A 19,401-nucleotide genomic window follows, 5' to 3' on the forward strand; every position below is an offset into this window, starting at 1 on the left:
TCCTTAAGAGAACTCACATCTCAGATTCTGGGACCAGGAACGCCTCTTTCTTTACCTTCAAAATGTTTATCCCATCCTGCTATTCACCCCCACCCTTAAACACCCACTCTTAAAGAGCAAGAGAACTGCTTATACTACAAAGGAAGTGGTAACCCAATAGAGGCCCTTTCCAGACTTCACATTTCCTAAAATAAACAGGCAAATAAATACTCAGCGTGGAGGAAATTCAAATCTCTCAAGCTACGAAAAAATGACTAAGGAGTTTCAATGTCCTGTTATGGGTTTCTTACATTAAAACAGACAAGGGCAGGTTTACCAAAGATCAATGCATAATTCAGAATATTTTTCTGTGGGATTAGCCCAAATCTGTGTGGCTACTGTGCCAAGACCAAACCCGCAGTACTGTGAAGGCTGTACAGGGAAAGGACTTGCTGCCTTGGTGGAAAGGTGATGAAGCTGGTGAAGAAGGCTCCCAGAGTGGGCTCCCCACCCTCACTCATTCCTGTACTTTCTAGTCATTCGGAGGTTACACTCCAGGACTCCATCAGTCAGAAACACGTCACCATGTGCCTTTGTGGGAAAAGAGATGCCCTAATATTGATTTCTCCCTGGCATCAGGCAAGCATAATGATCTGGCCCTACAGTTGAGAGCTCTGCTATTAAACTGGGCTTACTGTTCTTAAGTGAGGCAATATTGTTTACCCCTATCAACAGATGGTAGGTTCAGGAGCAGAGATTTTATGGGGAGAAGGTGACATATAGTTCCAGGCTTCTCTGGGTGTCTCTGCATGCTTGAGCGCTCAGAAGAGCAGTACCCCTGGACACACATAAGTCAAGGGCTTCCCACAGACGCCCTGCTCCTGCTTCCTAAGAGCCAGCAGGGAAACCCAGCAACTAGATTCCTCCTGCCCACTACAGAGGAAGGCTGAGGGCAAGAGCATGCACCTGTCTCCTTAGGGAAAAGTTAGGAAGGAGCTGAAACAGAGACTGCTAGGAAGAGGCTGCTCCTCCAATCTCATTACTAAAGGGATGATCTGAGACCACCCAGAAGAGGGAATAACGACCGCTGGACTTCAGCGGGGAATCACTGAGAACAAACAAGTTCAGAACAACCTAATCTCTGTTTTTGCTATTTTAATAAACTTTTCAATTTCAAGGGAAAGCCTTAGGCTTGCTTTGTTAAGACTAATGCACATTTTGGGACATAGTGTGAATTCTTTCAGGGTAATAATAGAAATTTCAATTTCTTCTTATATAGGGGTAAGTTATTTTACTGGGCTTGGACACTCTATAAAAATCAAAGCATCTTTCATTGCCCTCCCCAACTTTGTCTACCTCGGGATTTTGAGATGTGCCTCACCAGAAGTGCAAACTAAAAATCCAATTACTACTTTTTTTAATCTACCAAATTAAAGTAGCAAAGATTACAAAATGATAACAGAAAACGTGAAACGCTCACAAGGATGTAGTCCATTAGATTTTCTTTCACGGCTATTGGGAATACAGACTGATACTCTCTTTTGAGAGGGGTTGTTTGGCGATATGTTTCCAGAATTTCAAAATAGTCATATCCCTTGATCTACCAATTCTACATCTATGAATCTGACATACAAAATGAGAAAGTTGACAGTTTTTTGAATAAGGCCAGTCTTTACAACATTTATTTTGTAACAAAAACCTGGAACCAAATTAAATCCCCAATGATAGGAAGATAGTTAAACAAGCTGCAGTGGAACAACCACAGGATGCAATATTATGTAGCTATTAAAATGTTGTTTATAAAGGATTTTTAATGACGTGAGAAAACGGCTCTAATGCAATCTTAAGTATAAAAAGCAAGAGTACAAAATTGCATATCTAGTATAATTGGAGCAACAAAAAATATACGTGCAGAGTAAAAGAAAGAAGGGAATACACAAAAATGTTAATTGTGCTTATCTTTGAGTGATGGTTCGATGGGTAATCGTTATCTTCTTTATAACTTTCTGTACATTTCCTCTAATGAACGTGTATTACTTTTATAAGGCGAGGGGGAAAATCTCTTTAAAAAGATCCACGAAGATTTGAAACAGAAGGTGTGCTAGAATGACTCATCATCATTTGGGTAAAAAAGACTTAAAAGAAGAGGCAGAGAATTGAGCTCAAACTTAAAATAAAAGCAACAACTAGGCAGGTGTTTTTGGTCACCAATGGAACCAAAACAGGGCAATAGGGATCCTTGGGTGAGCTCCAGATAATAATCTGAAAACAATGGGAGGAATGGGACCTGAAGTTAAATGGACTAGGTTACAAAGCCATGTCTATGGTTATAATTACAAACACATATGCAAAGCACGGAGAAAGTGCTTGGAAGAAAGACACCAACATGTTAATAGGTGTATGATTTAGGTGGAAAACAATCTTTGTGTATATTCTTTTGAACCCCACCGCCCAAAAAAAACCCACATTATTTTCATTATGACAAATGTTTGACAAATGTTTAGCTCATTGAACAAATGAGGCTGTAGCTATCTGTAAGAACAAAAATTAGCATCGACCTTTACCTTACACCACACACAAAAATTAACTTAAAATATCCACAGACCTAAGTGTGAAAGCTAAAATGATAAAACTTCCAGAGAAAAATATAGGGGAAAAAAACGGAAAGTATTTGCAGCGTTGAGATAAGAATTTCTTAAATAGTATATGGAAAGCACAAACCATTAATAAATTAATAAATTAAACTTTTAACCAGGATTTAAAACTGTTTTTAAAGGACACTGATATTAAGAAACTAAAACATAAGCCAAATATGAGAGAATATATTCATGATTCGTATATCTGACAAAGGATATATTCAGAATATACAAAGAATTTCTACAACTCAGTAATAAAGAGACAATTCAATAAAATATTGACACAAGATTTGAGAAGCTATACAAATGCCTATTAAGCACATGAAAAGATGTTCAATGTCCCTAATCAGAGAAATGAAAATTAAAACCATAATGAGATCCCACTACATACCTATTAGGATGGCTAAAATTTAAAACATTGACCACACTGAGTACTGGCAGGGCTGCAGTGGAACTAGAACTCGCATATACTGCTGATGGAGTATAAAACGGAAAACTCACTTTTGAGAACTGTTTTGGCAGTTTCTTAAAATGTTAAACACAGGGCTTCCCTGGTGGTGCAGTGGTTAAGAATCCACCTGCCAATGCAGGGGACACGGGTTCAAGGCATGGTCCGGGAAGATGCCACAAGCCGCGGAGCAACTAAGCCCGTGTGCCACAACTACTGGGCCTGCGCTCTAGAGCCTGCAAGCGACAACTATTGAGCCCACGTGCCACAACTACTGGAGCCCATGTGTCACAACTACTGAACCCCACGTGCCTAGAGCCCATGCTCTACAACGAGAGAAGCCACCGCAAGGAGAAGCCTGCACACCACAACAAAGAGCAGCTTCCACTTGTCACAACTAGAGAAAGCCCACACGCAGCAACGAAGACCCAATGCAGCCAATAAATTAATTAATTAAAAACAAAAACTTAAACACAAACCTGCCATCTGACCCAGCTGTTCTATGACTACGTATTTTCCCAAGAGAAATCCAGAATTCAGATAAAGACTTGTATATAGATGTCCCTAGCAGCATTATTCTTAATAGAAAGGAACTGGGAAAAAAACAAACATCCACCAGTAGGTGAGTGAATAAACAAAATGAAGTATATCCATAAAATGAAACACATTCCCAGCAATCAAAGGGAGTGAACTATTTATACATGCAACAACACGGGTGAATCTCAAAGTAATCAGGCCGAGTGAAAACAGCCCTCTTTTCAGGACATGACCACTGCGACATGATGAAGGTGCACAGGTCCCACGCACATGCCCCCTTAAATTTATGCATTATTGGGATGGAGGGCACAGTATATCTCCTAATAGACCCTAACATCGATTCCACTCTCAGAAGGGCTTCTTTCCAATTTCTCTTCCGTTAATGCACCTAAATAATGTTTTGGGTTTTAAATTACTTGGTGTTATGCCCTTTTAACACAGCATATAGGAAGGTAAGAATCAGCTTCATTTATTCTTTTAACAAGTGTTTAATAAGCTCTTCTAATGGCAGGAATATGTGCAGCATACACCATACAGCTATGCACAAAACAGACCGACAGTCATGGTAACTAAAATTAATAATACTGTGCTGTACACCCAAAAGCTGATGAGAGTAGATCTCAAAAGTTCTCATCACAAGAAAAAAATTGTAACTGTGTGTGGTAATGGATGTTAACTAAACTTACTGTGGTGATCACCTGGCAACACAAATATCGAATCATTATGTTGTACACCTGTAACTAATATATGTCATATGTCAATTATATCTCAGTAAGAAAATAAAGTGGGGACTTCCCTGGTGGCACAGTGGTTAAGGATCTGCCTGTCAATGCAGGGAACATGGGTTCAAGCCCTGGTCCAGAAAGATCCCACATGCCACGGAGCCACTAAGCCCACATGCCACAACTACTGAGCCTGCGCTCTAGAGCCCATGAGCCACAACTACTGAGCCCATGCACAACTACTGAAGCCCATGCGCCTAGAGCCCATGCGCCTAGAGCCTGTGCTCTGCAACAAGAGAAGCTACCGCACCACAACGAAGACCCAATGCAGCCAAAATAATAAAAATATTTTTAAAAAAGGAAAATAAAGTAAATGTTGATCATATACACAGTTGAATAAAGAAGTAGTTAAGCATTTATTTCAATTAAAAAACAAAACAACAACAAAAAAAAACAGACCTGGTCCTCGTCTGCCTGGAGCTTACCACCTAGTAGGAAGAACCCAGCACTGAAATCACTAGGTGTCTCCCAGAGCAGGTGATTCTTTGACTTTTTTTTTTTTTTTTAATAAGTTCAATACAGGGATGCTAAAACCAGCATGACTGTTTGTGATGAACCTGTGCTAACACTAAAATGAAAAATATGCAATCCTCCCAACTCTAAAAGCAAAACTCTTGCAGATGTATTGAAAACACAGCACTTAATATAATCAAAGTTCTAAAGGATGTACCTTAGGCTTATAGAAGAGGAAGCCATTAATCACATCTCCCTGTAAAGTAATTTTGCTCAAGCTAAAAACACTTCTTCTGTATTGTATGGTTCAAAATCATGGGGTGTAAACCAATTACTTGGGGAAAAGTATAATATTAGAGGCTTTTTTTTCCTTTTTCTTTTTTTTTGGTAATTACATGGTCTATCCCCACAGTTTCTTCTCTGAAGCAGGTCTGCAAATGAGGGCTCTTTCATCCGGGTGATGTGCAAATCAGCTTCTTGAACGTTCCCTATGAGAATGACAAACAGTGCTAGTTGCTCATCTAATATCTACACATCAGAATTCCCTTTGATCAAGGCACTGCAAAGGAACACTTTGGTGGACTCACTCTCAACTTGGAATAACTGCTATCCTCTCCCTGCCAAAAGCATCTCAACTTCTCTCAACCCAGGGCCCTCTCTAAGCTGATAAGCAGAGAAAAACAGATCTGAACCTGGTTTAGCCCCTGAAAAGATAACTTTATGCTGTAATTCAATCAGGACAAACCCTTGACTTCTAAGGAAGGTCAATCTAAGAAAAAACAATTCAACAACACTTTTTTTTTTTTTTTGCACTTTTTGCAAAAACAGAGCGAGTCAAGTTTTCTGCTATGTTATCCAAGGTTCTTTATAAAAAGAACCATGAGATAAATTTCTCTTGAATTTAGTTTCAAGCAAAAGCTTGCCTCTCTAAATAACCTTTTAATGGTACAGGTTTACTTTTATCAGGAAAGAAGAACTACACAGACAACTATAATTTCCTGGTTGCTAAGAAGCTGAGAGCTAAACTTACTTCTCAGGGATTGTAATTATATCACTTTGGGTTCCCGGTCCAAATGCTCTTTCCACACTCAAATTAGTTTTAAAATCTCATTTTAGCTTCGTTTTACTTCTCCTACTTGATGTTTTCCTCTTGTACGTATCTCAAGTATTCTCTGCAAAAAGGCAAGGTTTAAAGAAGAAGTCACATCACGTGCTCACTTGAGTTCCGGTTCCTCTAAATATCTCTACAGCACATCACGTTTCCCATGCATATCACAAAGCTCCTCTAGTTAAGTAATTCTTGCTTGGTTTAAAATGACACAACTTAAAAGTATTGTTTTCTCTCACAACGTTTACTCCCCCATTTCTAACAGGCGGCACACTCTCAAAACATATTATGTGGAACATATGAGCCTATTCCTATTTTTACATGAACTGCACGTCCAAGTCCACCAGCACTCCTTCCACAGAGAACCTGGGGACTGGCCCCTGTGCAATGTTTCTGTTCTCTGACAAAGGAGGACGTGGATTCAGAGAGGAAAGGAGAGGGGAGAATAAGGCAGGAACCAAAAGCAACGCGAGAAGGAAATCCAAGGGGCTCACCAAAACCAGATCAGCCAAAAATAAGTTGAGAAGCCAGAGCGTGACCGAGCACTCTGGGAGTGGAGCCAGGGAAGCCAGCAGGAGACGAAAAGCCAACCGGGATGGGTCCTGGGCAAAGGCCTACGATGGAGACCACTGACTGACGCTTATGGGGCTTCAGTGGGTACCTGGATTCAGGCTTCACACGCATGGGTTTTACTAGAGGATTTTAAGTCTCTCTTCAGGTATCTGGGCTTGAAGCATGCTTACCTCCCTCACTGCTCCATTTCTCGTAAGTATCTAATTGTTTCAATGAGCAATAAGCAGAAGGTAAAACTGCAAAGGGATCAAATGAACAGAAATTATTTTCTGAACATCTACGGCAGGTTCCATGCATCTGCTCTGCCACTGGGTTAGTGTCACCCCATCTATCTGTCTGTCTGTCTGTCTGCCGGCCTACCTACTTAGTTATCAAAGAGTTCTCCCTTTAGAAATGGCCTTTGCACACAGCCTATACTCTGTGGTAGACGCGAGCAATCTTTCTTTCGTACATTCAAAACAGCAAACAGATACGTTACGACATAATTCATAAATCGTCAGGTGAACACACTTCAAAGGCAGGGGTTATGACGGAGCCTGGACATTCACGGAAAAGCAGTAACACTGGTAACAGTGGGTTATAAGGGTTCTAATTCCAGCTCCCTGCCTTCTACTGCAGGAGACCTGCGGGGTCTGGGAAGGGTTCTGAGGATCAGCAAACCCACCCAAACTGCATGCAGAAGGCTGTGTAAATGTTAAATATGCACACTGGGGTGAGGGTAGGGGGCGGCCCACAGCTTTCATCTGAGTTTTAAAAGTCTATAAGCGTCCCCCAAGTGGTTAAGAGTCATTCCCCTTTTGACCCATCTGGCCCCACTCCCCAACTCCACCTAATCACTCTTCAGCGATAGAGTCCTGACCACAAATACAAAACACAGCTCAAAGGCCACTTTTTACTCAGAAACCAGAGTATGTTTCCCTTTATCCTGTAGCTTGCTGTATTCATTTCTGTACCCCAAGCACAGTGCTTGACGGGTGAAAACTAAAAGAAACAAAAACAAAAAACGGTTGAGCAAATAGAATTAATTAATCTGAGGAATTCTATCTGTTAATCACTGATAACAAAAAACCACTCACCGATAACTAACAGCGATAAGTCTAACCTGGAAGTCGATGAGTCCTAATTTTTTAATTGAAAATAAATATAAACCACAGTAACAGGGGCAATTAAGTGTCTACGTACAGAAAAGAGGCAAACAACCCCCAGACACAAGTAAACAATATTTCCCGCTTGATTAAATTGTGTTGCAGCTGTTTCTAAACCTTAAAACACAGAAGCAATGCAAATGTGGATTTTCTCTGCAAATTCTTCTTGCACGAGTGAGGCAGCAGGAAGCGGTACAAGAGTTTACAATGAAGTCAGAAGCACAAAGGAGGCACAACTTCTGACTGCCGTCAAAGATGCGGCCCACGGCAAACACCACCACAGTCCTTTTGCAATCCTTTCCCCGGTTTCTCCCGACCTTTGCCAAAAGCACATCCTACTAGTTTGTGAAGGTTTTTATCCTCTCCCAATTTCTGACCTTGTACTTGTGGCACCATTATTATGTACACTTGAAAACGAGAGGGTTCCGATTTCCATTTTTTATGTGAGCTCAGGACAGTGCAGATTAACCAGTATAGAAATCCCCTAGAATGAGGATCTCAGCATTTTATAAAAATTCTTACTATACCTTTCTCTGGAGAGGATGTTTTAAAGCCTTTGTTCTTATCTGCAACATGTTAAAATGCATTGTTTTTTTTCTTTCATTCACGTCTTTATTTTTCAAAATTTCCAATTTATTTAAACTAATAAAACATAACCATAGTTCACCAATTTGCAGCCCTCTCCACCTCTTGCAACCATCAATCAGTTCTCTATATCGTTGAGCTTATTATTTGTTTGCTTTAGTTTCCACATATAAGAAAGATCACATGGTGTCTTTTTCTGACTTTTTCACTCAGCATAACATCCTCAAGGTGGCAAATGTTGCTGCAAATGCCAAGATTTCATTTTTTTACGGCTGAATAATGTTCCATTGTATGTATGTACCACATCTTCTTTATCCATTCATCCACTGACGGGCACTTAGATTGTTTCCATACCTTGACTATTGTTAAAAATGCTGTCATAAACATGGAGCTGCGTACATATTTTTGAATTAGTGCTTTCATTCTCTTCAGATGAAAGCCGAGAACTGGAATTGATGAATCATATGGTAGTTCTAGTTTTTTATTTTCTGAGGAAACTCCATGCTGTTTTCCATAGTGGCCACATCAATTTACATGACCACCAACAGTTCACAAAAATGTTTTCTCCACATTCTTGCCAATACTTGTCATTTCTTGTCTTTTTGACAATAGCCACTCTGCCAGCTGGGAGGTGATACTTCATTATGGTTTTGGTTTGCATTTCCCTGATGACTGATGATGTTAAGCCTCTTTTCACATACCTGCTGGCCATCTGTATGTCATCTTTGGAAAAATGTCCATTCAGTTCTTCTGTTTATTTTTTAACGGGTTTTTTTGTTTTTTTGTTTTTTGCTATTGAGTTTGATGAGTTCTTTGTACATTTTGGATATTATCTCCTCATAAGGTACAGCCAAAACTTGGAGATACTGCAGATTCAGTTCCAGACCACCACAATAAAGTGATTATCGCAATGAAGCAAGTCATACAAATTTTTTTGGTTTCCCAGTGCATTTGAAAGCTATGTTTACACTATACTGTAGTCTACTCAGTGAGCAATAACATTATGTCTAAAAAATATATAGCTGCCTTAGTTAGAGAATACTTTATCACTAAAAAATGCTAACCAGCATCTGACAATGCAGGGTTACCACAAACTTTAATTTGTAAAAAAAAATGCAATACTTGTGAAGCACAATAAAGCAAAGCAAAATAAAACTAGGTATGCCTGTTTTTCACCCATTCAGTAGGTTGCCTTTTCATTTTGTTGATGGCTTGCTTTGCTGTACAGAAGCATTTTAGTTGGACATAGTCCCACTTGTTTATTCTTGCTTTTTTAAATTAATTAATTAATTAATATATTGGCTGCATTGGGTTTTCATTGCTACGCGTGGACTTTCTCTCACTGTGGCGAGCGGGGGCTACTCTTTGTTGCAGTATGTGGGCTTCTCATTGCTGTGGCTTCTCTTGTTGCAGAGCACCAGCTCTAGGTGCGCGGGCTTCAGTAGCTGTGGCACGTGGGCTCTAGAGCGCAGGCTCAGTAGTTGTGGCACATGGGCTTAGTTGCTCTGCAGCATGTGGGATCTTCCTGGACCAGGGATTGAACCCATGTCCCCTGCATTGGCAGGCAGATTCTTAACCACTATGCCACCAGGGAAGCTCATATTCTTGCGTTTATATTGAAAAGACTGTCCTTTCCCTGCTGTATATTCTTGGATGTGTTGTTGCAAATTAACTGACCATTAATATAGGTGTGGTTTTATCTGTGGACTCTCTATTCTGTTCCATTGATCTATGTGTCTGTTTTAACACCAATACCACACTGTTTTAATATGACAGCTTTGCAATATCATTTGAAATCAGGGAACATGATACCAACAGCTTTTCTCTTCTTTTTCAAGATTGCTTTGGCTATTTGGGTTCTTTTGTTGTTCCATACAAATTTCAGAATTGTTTCTTTCATTTTTGTGAAAAATGCCATTGGAATTTTGATAAGGATTGCACTGATTTGTATATTGCTTTGGATAGTATGGACATATTAATTCTTCCAACTCATGAGCACAGGATAGCTTTCAATTTATTTGCATCTTCTATTTCTTTCATTAATGTCTTGCAGTTTTCAATATACAGGTCTTTCACCTCCTTGGTTAAATTTATTCCTAGGTATTTCATTCTTTTTCATGCAATTGTAAATGGGATTTTCTCAATTTCTCTTTCTAATATTTCATTATTAGCATAGAGAAATGCAACAGATTTTTGCATACTGATTTTGTATCCTGCAACTTTACTGAATTTGTTAGTTCTAACAATTTTTTTGATGGAGTCTTCACGGTTTTCTACATATAAAACATGTCAGCTGCAAATACTGACAGTTTTACTCCTTCCTTTTCAATTTGGATGCCTTTTATTTCTTGCCTAATTGCTCTGGCTAGGACTTCCAACATGATGGTGAATAAAAGTTGCAAGAGTAAACATCTTTGTCTTTTTCCTGATCTTACAGAAAAAGCTTTCAGCTTTTTACTGTTGAGTATGATTTCACCTGTGGGCCTGTCTTTTATGGCCTTTATTATGTTGACGTATGTTCCCTCTATACCCACTATGTTTAGAGTTTTTATCATAAGTGGATGTTGAATTCTGTCAAATGCTTTTTCTGCATCTACTGAGATCTATTCTGCATCTATTGAGATGATCATATGACATCTTTTGTTAATGTGGCATATCACAGTGACTGATCTGCAGAGGTTGAAACATTCTTGCATCCCTGGGATTAATTCAACTTGATGATTAACGTATTGCTGAATTTAGATTGCTAGTATTTTGTTGAAGACTTCTGCATTTATATTCATGAAGAATATTGGCCTGAAGAGGAAAACAAACACCGTATGCTAACACATATATATGGGATCGAAAAAAAAAAAATGGTACTGATGAACCCAGTGGTGGGGCAAGAGTAAAGATGCAGATGTAGGGAACAGACTTGAGGCCAGGGCAGGGCGGGGGGGTGAAAGGGAAGCTGGGATGAAGTGAGAGAGTAGCAATGACATATATACTATAAATGTAAAATAAACAGCTAGTGGGAAGCTGCTGCATAACACAGGGAGATCAATTTGATGATTGGTGATGACCTAGAGTGGGTCGTGATAGGTCAGGGTGGGAAAGAGTCATGGGAGGGAGGGAATATAATGTATAAATACAGCTGATTCACTTTGTTGTACAGCAGAAACTAGCACAACAGTGTAAAGCAATTACACTCCAATAAAGAGCTTAAAAAAAAAAAAGGAATATTGGCCTGTAATTTTCTTTTTTGTGGCATCCTTGTCTGGTAATGCTGGCCTCGTAAAATATGTGTGGAAGTGTTCCCACTTCTATTTTTGGAAAGAGTTTGAGAAAGACTGGTATTAATTCTTTTTTGAATGTTTGGTAGAATTCACCAGTAAAGCAACCTGATCCCAGACTTTTGTTTGTTGGGAGGTTTCTGATTACTGATTCAATCTACTTGCTAGTAACTGGTCTGTTCAGATTTTCTATTTCATTATGATTTAGGCTTCGGAAGTTGTATGTTTCTAGGAATTTACACATTTCTTCCATGTTGTCCAACTCACTGGTGTATACTTGTTCATAGTAGTCTCTATGATCCTTTGTATTTCTGTGATATCAGTTGTAATGTCTCCTCTTTCATTTCTGATTTTGAGTTCTAGCTCCTTTTTCCATGGTGAAAAGGGTTGTGAGTTTTGTTTCTCTTTTTAAAGAACTAGCTCTTAGTTTCACTGATCTTTTCTACTGTTGTTTTAGTCTCTTTCATTTATTTCTGCTCTAATCTTGTTTCCTTCCTTCTACTAACTCTGGGCTTATTTGTTCTTTATTTTTTTCCTGTGTAAAGTTAGGTTGTTTGACACTTTTCTTATTCCTTGAAGTAGGCATTTATCACTATGAACCTCCCATTTAGAACTTCTGCTGCATCATATGAATTTTGGTATGTTACATTTCCATTTTCTTTTGTCTCAAGGTATTTTTTGATTTCTCCTTTTGACCTACTGGTTAGTCAGTAGTATGTTGTTTACTCTCCATATATTTCTGAATTTTCCAGTTTTATTTGTGTAATTAATTTCGAGTTTCATACCATTGTGGTCAGAAAAGATGCCTGATGTGATCTGAATCCTCTTAAAACTTATTGACATTTTTTTGTGCCCTAACATGATCCATCTTGGAAAATATTCCATGTGCACTTGGAAAGAATGTATATTCTGCTGCTTTTGGATGGAATGCTCTTTAAATGTCTCAAGTTCATCTAGTCTAATATGTCATTTAAGGCTAATATTTCCTTATTGATTTCCTGTCTGGATGATCTATCCTTTGACATAAGTGAGGTATCAACGTCCCCAACTATTATTGTATCGCTATCTATTTCTCCCTCTAGATCTCCCTCTAGATTTGCTTGATATTTTTAGGTGCTCCAATATCGGGTGCGTAAATATTTACCAATGTTATATCCTCTTGTTGGACTGATCCTTTTATCATTATGTAATGCTCTTCTTTATCTCTTATAGTCTTTATTTTAAAGTCTATTTTGTCTAAGTGTAGCTACTCCAGATTTCTTTTGGTTTCCCTTTGCATGGAATATCTTTTTCCATCCTCTCACTTTTAGTCTGTTTCCTTACATCTAAAGGGTGTCTCTTATAGGCAGCATTTAGGTGAGTCTTTTTTTTTTAGCCATTCCATTCTATGTCTTTTGACAGGAGAATTTAGTCCATTTATATTTACTGTAATTATTGATAGTTACGTGCTTACTGTCATGCTGTTAATTGTTTTCCAGCTGTTCTTGTAGTTCCTCCCTGTTCCTTTCTTCTTCTCTTGCTCTCTTCTTTTGTTGTTTGATGACTTTCTTTAATGGTACGCTTGTATTCCTTTCTCTTTACTGTCTGTTACTTAACTATAGGTCTCTGCTTTGTGGTAACCATGAGACTTACATATAACAGCTTATAAGAGTCTACTTTAAGTTAATAACAACTTAAGCTTGATTCCATTCTAAAGCTCCGCATTTTTACTCTCCCCCACCACATTTGATGTTTTTGATGTCACATTTTACATCTTTTTATCTTGTGTATCTCTAATTATTGTAATCATGGGTTTTTTTAAAACTACTTTTTATTTTAATCTTCATACTAGCTTTATAATTAACCCACTACTTTTACTACATATTTACTTTTTTCTGAGAGATCTCTTTCATATGTGTTCCCGTTATTATTTATAGTGTCCTTTCTTTTCAGTTTAAAGAAGTCCCTGTAACATTCCTTACATGGCCAGTTTAGTGGTGATGAACTCCTTTAGTTTTTACTTGGCTGGCAAACTTTATCTGTCCTTCAAATCTGAATGATAACTTTGCCAGGTAGAGTATTTGGGGTTGGAAAGTTTTTTCCTTTCAGCACTTTGAATTAATTGTGCCACTCCCTTGTGGCGTACAAAATTTGTGCTGAAAAATTTGCTGACAGTCTTATGGGAGTTCTTTGTACATAAAAAATTGATTTATCCTGCTGCTTTTAATATTTTCAACATTTCTTTAACTTCTGACATGTTAATTATATCATGTCTTGGTGTGGGTCTCTTTGGGTTCATCTTATTTGAAATTTTCTGGCCTTCCTGCATCTGGATGTCTGTTTCCTTCTCCAGGTTAGAGACGTTTTTGGCACTTATTTCTTCAAATAAGATTTCTGCCCCTTTTTCTCTCTTCTTCTGGGAGCCCTATGATACAACTGTTAGTCTGTATGATGCTGTCCCATAAGTCCTGTCAGCTATCTTCACATTCTTTTTTCATTCTTTTTTCATTTTGCTGCTTTGATTGGGTCCGTTCCACTGCCTTGTCTTTGAGTTGAGTAATCCTTTCTTCTGCTTCATCTAGTCTACTGTTGAATCCTTCTACTGTATTTTTCACTTCAGTTACTGTGTTTGTCAACTCTGGGACTTTTATTTAGTACTTTCATATATTTTCTGTCTTGTTGTTGAAGTTCTCACTGTGTTCATCCATTCATCTCAGTTCAGTAAGCATCTTTATGACCATTACTTCAAGTTCTTTATCAGGTAAATTAACTTATCTCCGTTACATTAAGAGTTCTTTTTTTCCCCTGAGATTTTATCTTGTTCTTTCATTAACATATCCTTGTTGCTTTATTCTGCCTGACTTTCTGTGTATACAGTAGGTGAAACAACCACCTCTCCCCATCTTGAAGGAGCAGGAGAGGAAATTTTCTGTCCAGCAGTGCCCTAGCTCTTCATTCTCAAATCTCTATGCTTGTCAAAGCAACCTATTACATTCTAATAGCTCCCAGTAGTTGAGGATGTGCCAAGACCTGTCCGTGTCTCAAAGGGGAGGACCTCAGCACCTAGGTTCAGGCTGACTAGAAGCCAGACCCTCAGGCAGCAGCTTTTAAAAGTATACAAATACATACAACCCTGAGGGGCCACATGTAAGCCCTGCTGGCCACCTGAGCCAGACACTCTGAAGGTGTCCCCTGGGCAGCCGTCACAAAAACTAGGGTTCCAGACAAGTGTACACGCTCTTTTCTGGGTGTTACTGGCAAGCTGGAGCAAGGCTGTGGGTGAGTACACAGACGGTGTCCACAGCCCACTTTCCACTTTGCTTGAGAGCAGCTCCGCAGGCCACTAAATGTGTCACAGGCTATTAAAATGTATCATTTTATGTGGCTCCTTTTTCTTGAGTTATGCAGGAGCATACGTAAATAATAATAGCTGACTTCTGAGGGACAGAGGAAAGGTCCCTACAATACTATTGAGTACATCAAGGGTACTGTCAGGTTAATGGCCGAGATAGCCTCCCTTTAAGGTAATCTTCGACTTAATGAACCTTCCAGCTTCAACAGCAGTAATACAGTAGAGAATAAAATGGGAAAAAACATGTCTTTTCTTTATCACTCAATACACAACCTGAAGTCCAAGGCCATTGAGATCAATTTAGAGTCCTTACGCATGGTGATTTAGTGAATGGCATAAATTCAATTTCAGCCTTAGAGAAGTTACCGAGCAACAGCTTGATTTGTCTTTAAGGTAATCTGGATAAAATACTGGAATATGACCCAAAGGCTGTTTGTATAACAGATGACAGCAATGAAAGGAAGAGCCTCTGATAATTCTCTAGGAAACAAAAAGGAAAGGATAGAAAGACCATAAGTTTACAGAAAGAATAGTGGAAGATTAAAATGCACATGCTAAAGGGGAAACTGAGACGAAGCGAGAGTAGCACAGACATATATATACTACCAACTGTAAAATAGTCAGTGGGAAGTTGTATGGCGGGGGGGAGTCCAACTAAAAAAAGAAAAAAAAAAAAAATGCACATGCTACCAAGTCTGTCAACACCCCAAACTCTCACACTTTCTCTGTTGCACTGTGGTGGGGCAGACGCGGTGAAAACAGTGACAGCTTTTTTGGGGAAGGAGAGTGAAGACTGTCCAGGGTGAAAGGAGAGGTGATGAGCATGTTTGCATGGGTCGTAGAAGACAAATAAAGCTGGGGATGGAGACTGAGAATGCAGCACGCTGCAAACCTGGGGCAAACCCACCAACCTATCTGAGAACCCAAGCACAGTAACAATTCTCACAGGACCATTACCAAAGAGGGTGGGTATTTTTAATTCCCAATCAAATAAACATAGTGAAAAATGAATCAGTACACTGACTAGGAATAAACCTGATAACAGAGACAAGAAAGAAGAGCAGTCAGTAAACAGCAAGCTCCTTGCAACTTCTATTTACTACTCAAAAGTAAAAGCAGTTCTCAAAGACATATTTCTCATGTGCACCTTCGCAACTCTGACAGACCCCTCTCTCCCGCTGCCAGAAGTTATAACCAGGAATATAATACTGTTATTTCAAAATTCAGCCTGTTTTTTTTTTTTTAAATCAACTTAGTCTTAAAACTGTGCATTAGTGCCTTTGCACCTTTCCTCTTCTATTCCTCCCATTCCTCATAGTCTGCAGAGCATACCTAGGAGCTGCACAGCACAGCTGGAAAGCAGCCCACCCAGTCGCCTCCTCACTCCCCCCCTACCATAGCCCTTGCCACCGGTCAGAGATGCGGCCTTGGTGGGCTACGCCAGTGGACACTAATATCTGAAAAACTATACCATTTATCCTCAATTTATCCTCAATTACATTTCCTGGAGCAATTCATCACACACTGCCTGATACAGCTATTTAATATTTCCTATGTTTATATTTTTATTTCCTTAAACTAAAATGTAACATGATCCTCAAAGGCCAAGGGTTATGTTTCTGATATTCCCTGGGAAACTTGCCCAGAAGTAGTTCTGCATGGAGATGCATGACTCTATCCGCAGACACTTAGCGGATCTTTTCCTGTTACTCCAGAATTGGTTCCCAGGATGCTAAGCCAAGGATAGACAGGCATCAGGAACCCCATATTCTAAAAGTGCTGCAAATATTAGAAGTCAGGCACTCCAACCCTTATTAATAACTCACCAAAGTCGCTATGCTAGCACCAATCATGACCTCTGACTCCCTCAACCCTTATCTATATAAACAAAATTTGAAGGTAGGGGTGCAGAAGGTTATACAATCTTTAGTGGTGAATTACTGGTCCAGAGAATGTGCTGGGACACCCCAATACCAAGCCAACTGAAGCAGTCTCCCAGAGCAATACTTAACACATCAGAGGTGCTTGTAAGGAGGGAAGGTTGGCATCTCACTCCATACATGTTTATCTGCTTACGGGGCAAACTGATCAACTTTAACCAGCCCACCCCTAACTACCTGAGCAAGCAGAAGAAAACTGGTAAAACACAGCAGAGTGGAGAGAAGGTGCAGCCATAGAGCCTGCATACGTACTCATGCTCGGTGCGCCAAAGGAGTCAAGTGGCAGGCAGCCAAAGCCAAGCCATCCTGCCGGATCCTACCTCTGAGGACCTCCTGCCCACTTGTCCAAGTGAAGGCAAGAAGGTGCTGGACCGGGACTCTTCAGAGAGTCCCAGCAGGGTCCCCACCAAAGAGCCGGCCTTGCACACTTGCCTCGGAGGACACTGGCAGCCAGTTGGTCTTTGAGAAGCAGTGACAGCCAAGGGGAGAAAGCAGCGCAGAAGAGGGGAGGGTGGAACAGGGCGAGAGAGCTGAGTGCGGCCCCTGCTCAGCCGGAGGGGACAGGTGGGGGAGGGGAGGAGACAGAAAGGCTAAACTGAATAGAAGATTGACGTTTAGACTAGACTTGACTTTTTTATATCCTAACTCACTGGAGAATCGTGACCTCATGCCCGAGACGCCATTAAAAGGTGGGAAAGACTCAATAAAGCTCTTTGAAAATGCTGACTAAAGAAAAATGAAACTTTCATTTTCACCCCGGATAGTACTGATTATTCAATAAACTGATTAAAAAGAATGAAGGAAGGATTATTCAATATCCTCTAGCCCTGGCTTTTCTGTTCCTCATTTTTTTTTTTTTTTTTTTTTGAGATTTTCTGAGAGGGGGAGCTGAGGGAGATAGGATATTATGAGAAAGGAAAAAGATTTCTCGGACCTACATGGATATTGCTCAAAGAACTCTAAGCAAACACCACACTTTCCTGCCACACAGCACTTAGCCTAATGCAGTCCAAAGGCCGACCTGAGGAGGATCCTTGGTGTGATTTACAATGTCAGAGTTTAAAACGGTATAGCCCTTGCTGTGGTAATAAACATTCATTGTAAGCCTTTTAAAGGACTAATACTTCATCGGAACATTCTCAGAGAAAGCTCTCTCTTGGAGGGAGGGAGCAAAATGGTTCGATCAAGCCATAAAAAGAGAAGGGATCCAAGCACAAAATTCCCAAGAGCTTTTTCACCGAGCTGACCTTGTATCCACTCCTCTGCGAGAAAATCTGGAAGCAACTCCACACAAATGTGCACGGTTTGATTTTATTGACTCCCCAGAGCTTCTCCATTAAGACAGCAAAGGCAATCAGCTGGTTAGTCGGCAAACCTCCACGTGGGGGGCTGACAAGTCACCTTAAAGTACCCACCGAAGTGCGCTGTGACGCACACGACCAGCCCAGATGCAGGGCCCCAAACAAATGGGTGTGAAGGCAGCAACGCCTGGAACGGGGGGGCTCCCTGTGTCAGAGAAAGTGGTTTGCTTCCCTACCCAGGGCAGAAGCCCTCCACCACTTCCTTGAAATGAGAGCTATTTCTGCAAATAAAAACGAGCCAACGGTTCTGAGTAAGACTCACAGAAATATTTTGTGGCCGGGTGTGCTTGAGAGCATCTCCAGTGTCCAAATTCATAAAAACCTCCACCAGAACTCATACTCTCCTTTGGAGATTAAAGTTACTTAACTGCATACCTCACTGGGACAACTCACTGAGATAAGCAGAATAGAGGAAAGGGTAGAGTTTTATTTTCTGAAAAATTTTAAAAAGAGTAGTTTCCTGTATTTGTGTAATGGTCTGATTTCCACATGGCCCAGAGGCTGGGAACCCAGAAGGTAATCTCTAGTTTCTCTATGCAGCCAAATGAAGATTAAATTAAGACCCTTAAAAAGTGATGAGCTTTCATTTTGCTGTGGTCCCCTAAAACCTAGTTGCTATTTTCTACCTCTTTCTCTGTCTATGTGTATACTTAAGTTCAGGTAAGTTAATGTTTTTCATCTTCTTCCATAAACACTGGGCCAAGCTTAGCCATTTGGGAAAGGCCACCTCCAGCCCCCAGGCACACACCTTCCTTTACCTATGTAACACCCTCAACAGCAGCCCCCAGACTAAACGTCGTCAACTCCAGCAAACAACCCAATGCATCAGGCTATCAAGAAGATGATTTTTATCACCGTTTGCAAAAGGAATGACTAGTGACAGCCCTGATAACCTGTGGAGACTGAGCATCTTATAAACAGTCAGGACCTTGCCTAGATGCTCTGTGAACTGTCAGTTGATGCAGAGTCAAAGAGAAACAGTGTGAAACAAGCATTGCAGAACTCTCCAGCCTATGGGAGTAAACTGGAGAAGGCAAAGACTCCGAGTGAACCAATTCCCTCCCAGCCACCTCTTAACAGCTAAGAAGCATAGGTAACGTTGGGTAATGATATAAATGAGGGCAGCAAGAAAAACAAAACTCCAATTTCCGAATAAGTAAAAGTCCTGATGACTGTCTGTTTTGCCTCCTAGAGATAATCTTGGATATGGCGATGCCTATTTAGATACAACACCAAAGGCACAATCCATGA

General features: G+C 40.1%; 1 protein-coding gene across 9 annotated transcripts in view; it reads right to left on the reverse strand.

The window, feature by feature from the left end:
- STK39 (serine/threonine kinase 39) overlaps positions 1 to 19,401 on the reverse strand; it is a 282,065-nt gene that overhangs the window by 79,745 nt on the left and 182,919 nt on the right. The window contains exons 15-16 of one of the 9 annotated variants that reach the window (XR_009055029.1): positions 5,866 to 6,007; positions 4,645 to 5,323 (exon numbers count right to left, since the gene is read on the reverse strand). The exons of the other annotated variants lie outside the window; for them this stretch is intronic. The gene's annotated coding sequence lies outside the window, so the exon portion shown is untranslated. Of the gene's footprint in view, positions 1 to 4,644; positions 5,324 to 5,865; positions 6,008 to 19,401 lie in introns of those variants that run through there. 9 annotated transcript variants of the gene reach the window in all.

Source organism: Hippopotamus amphibius, chromosome 8 (genome assembly GCF_030028045.1).
Source record: "Hippopotamus amphibius kiboko isolate mHipAmp2 chromosome 8, mHipAmp2.hap2, whole genome shotgun sequence".
Lineage (NCBI taxonomy): Eukaryota > Metazoa > Chordata > Mammalia > Artiodactyla > Hippopotamidae > Hippopotamus > Hippopotamus amphibius.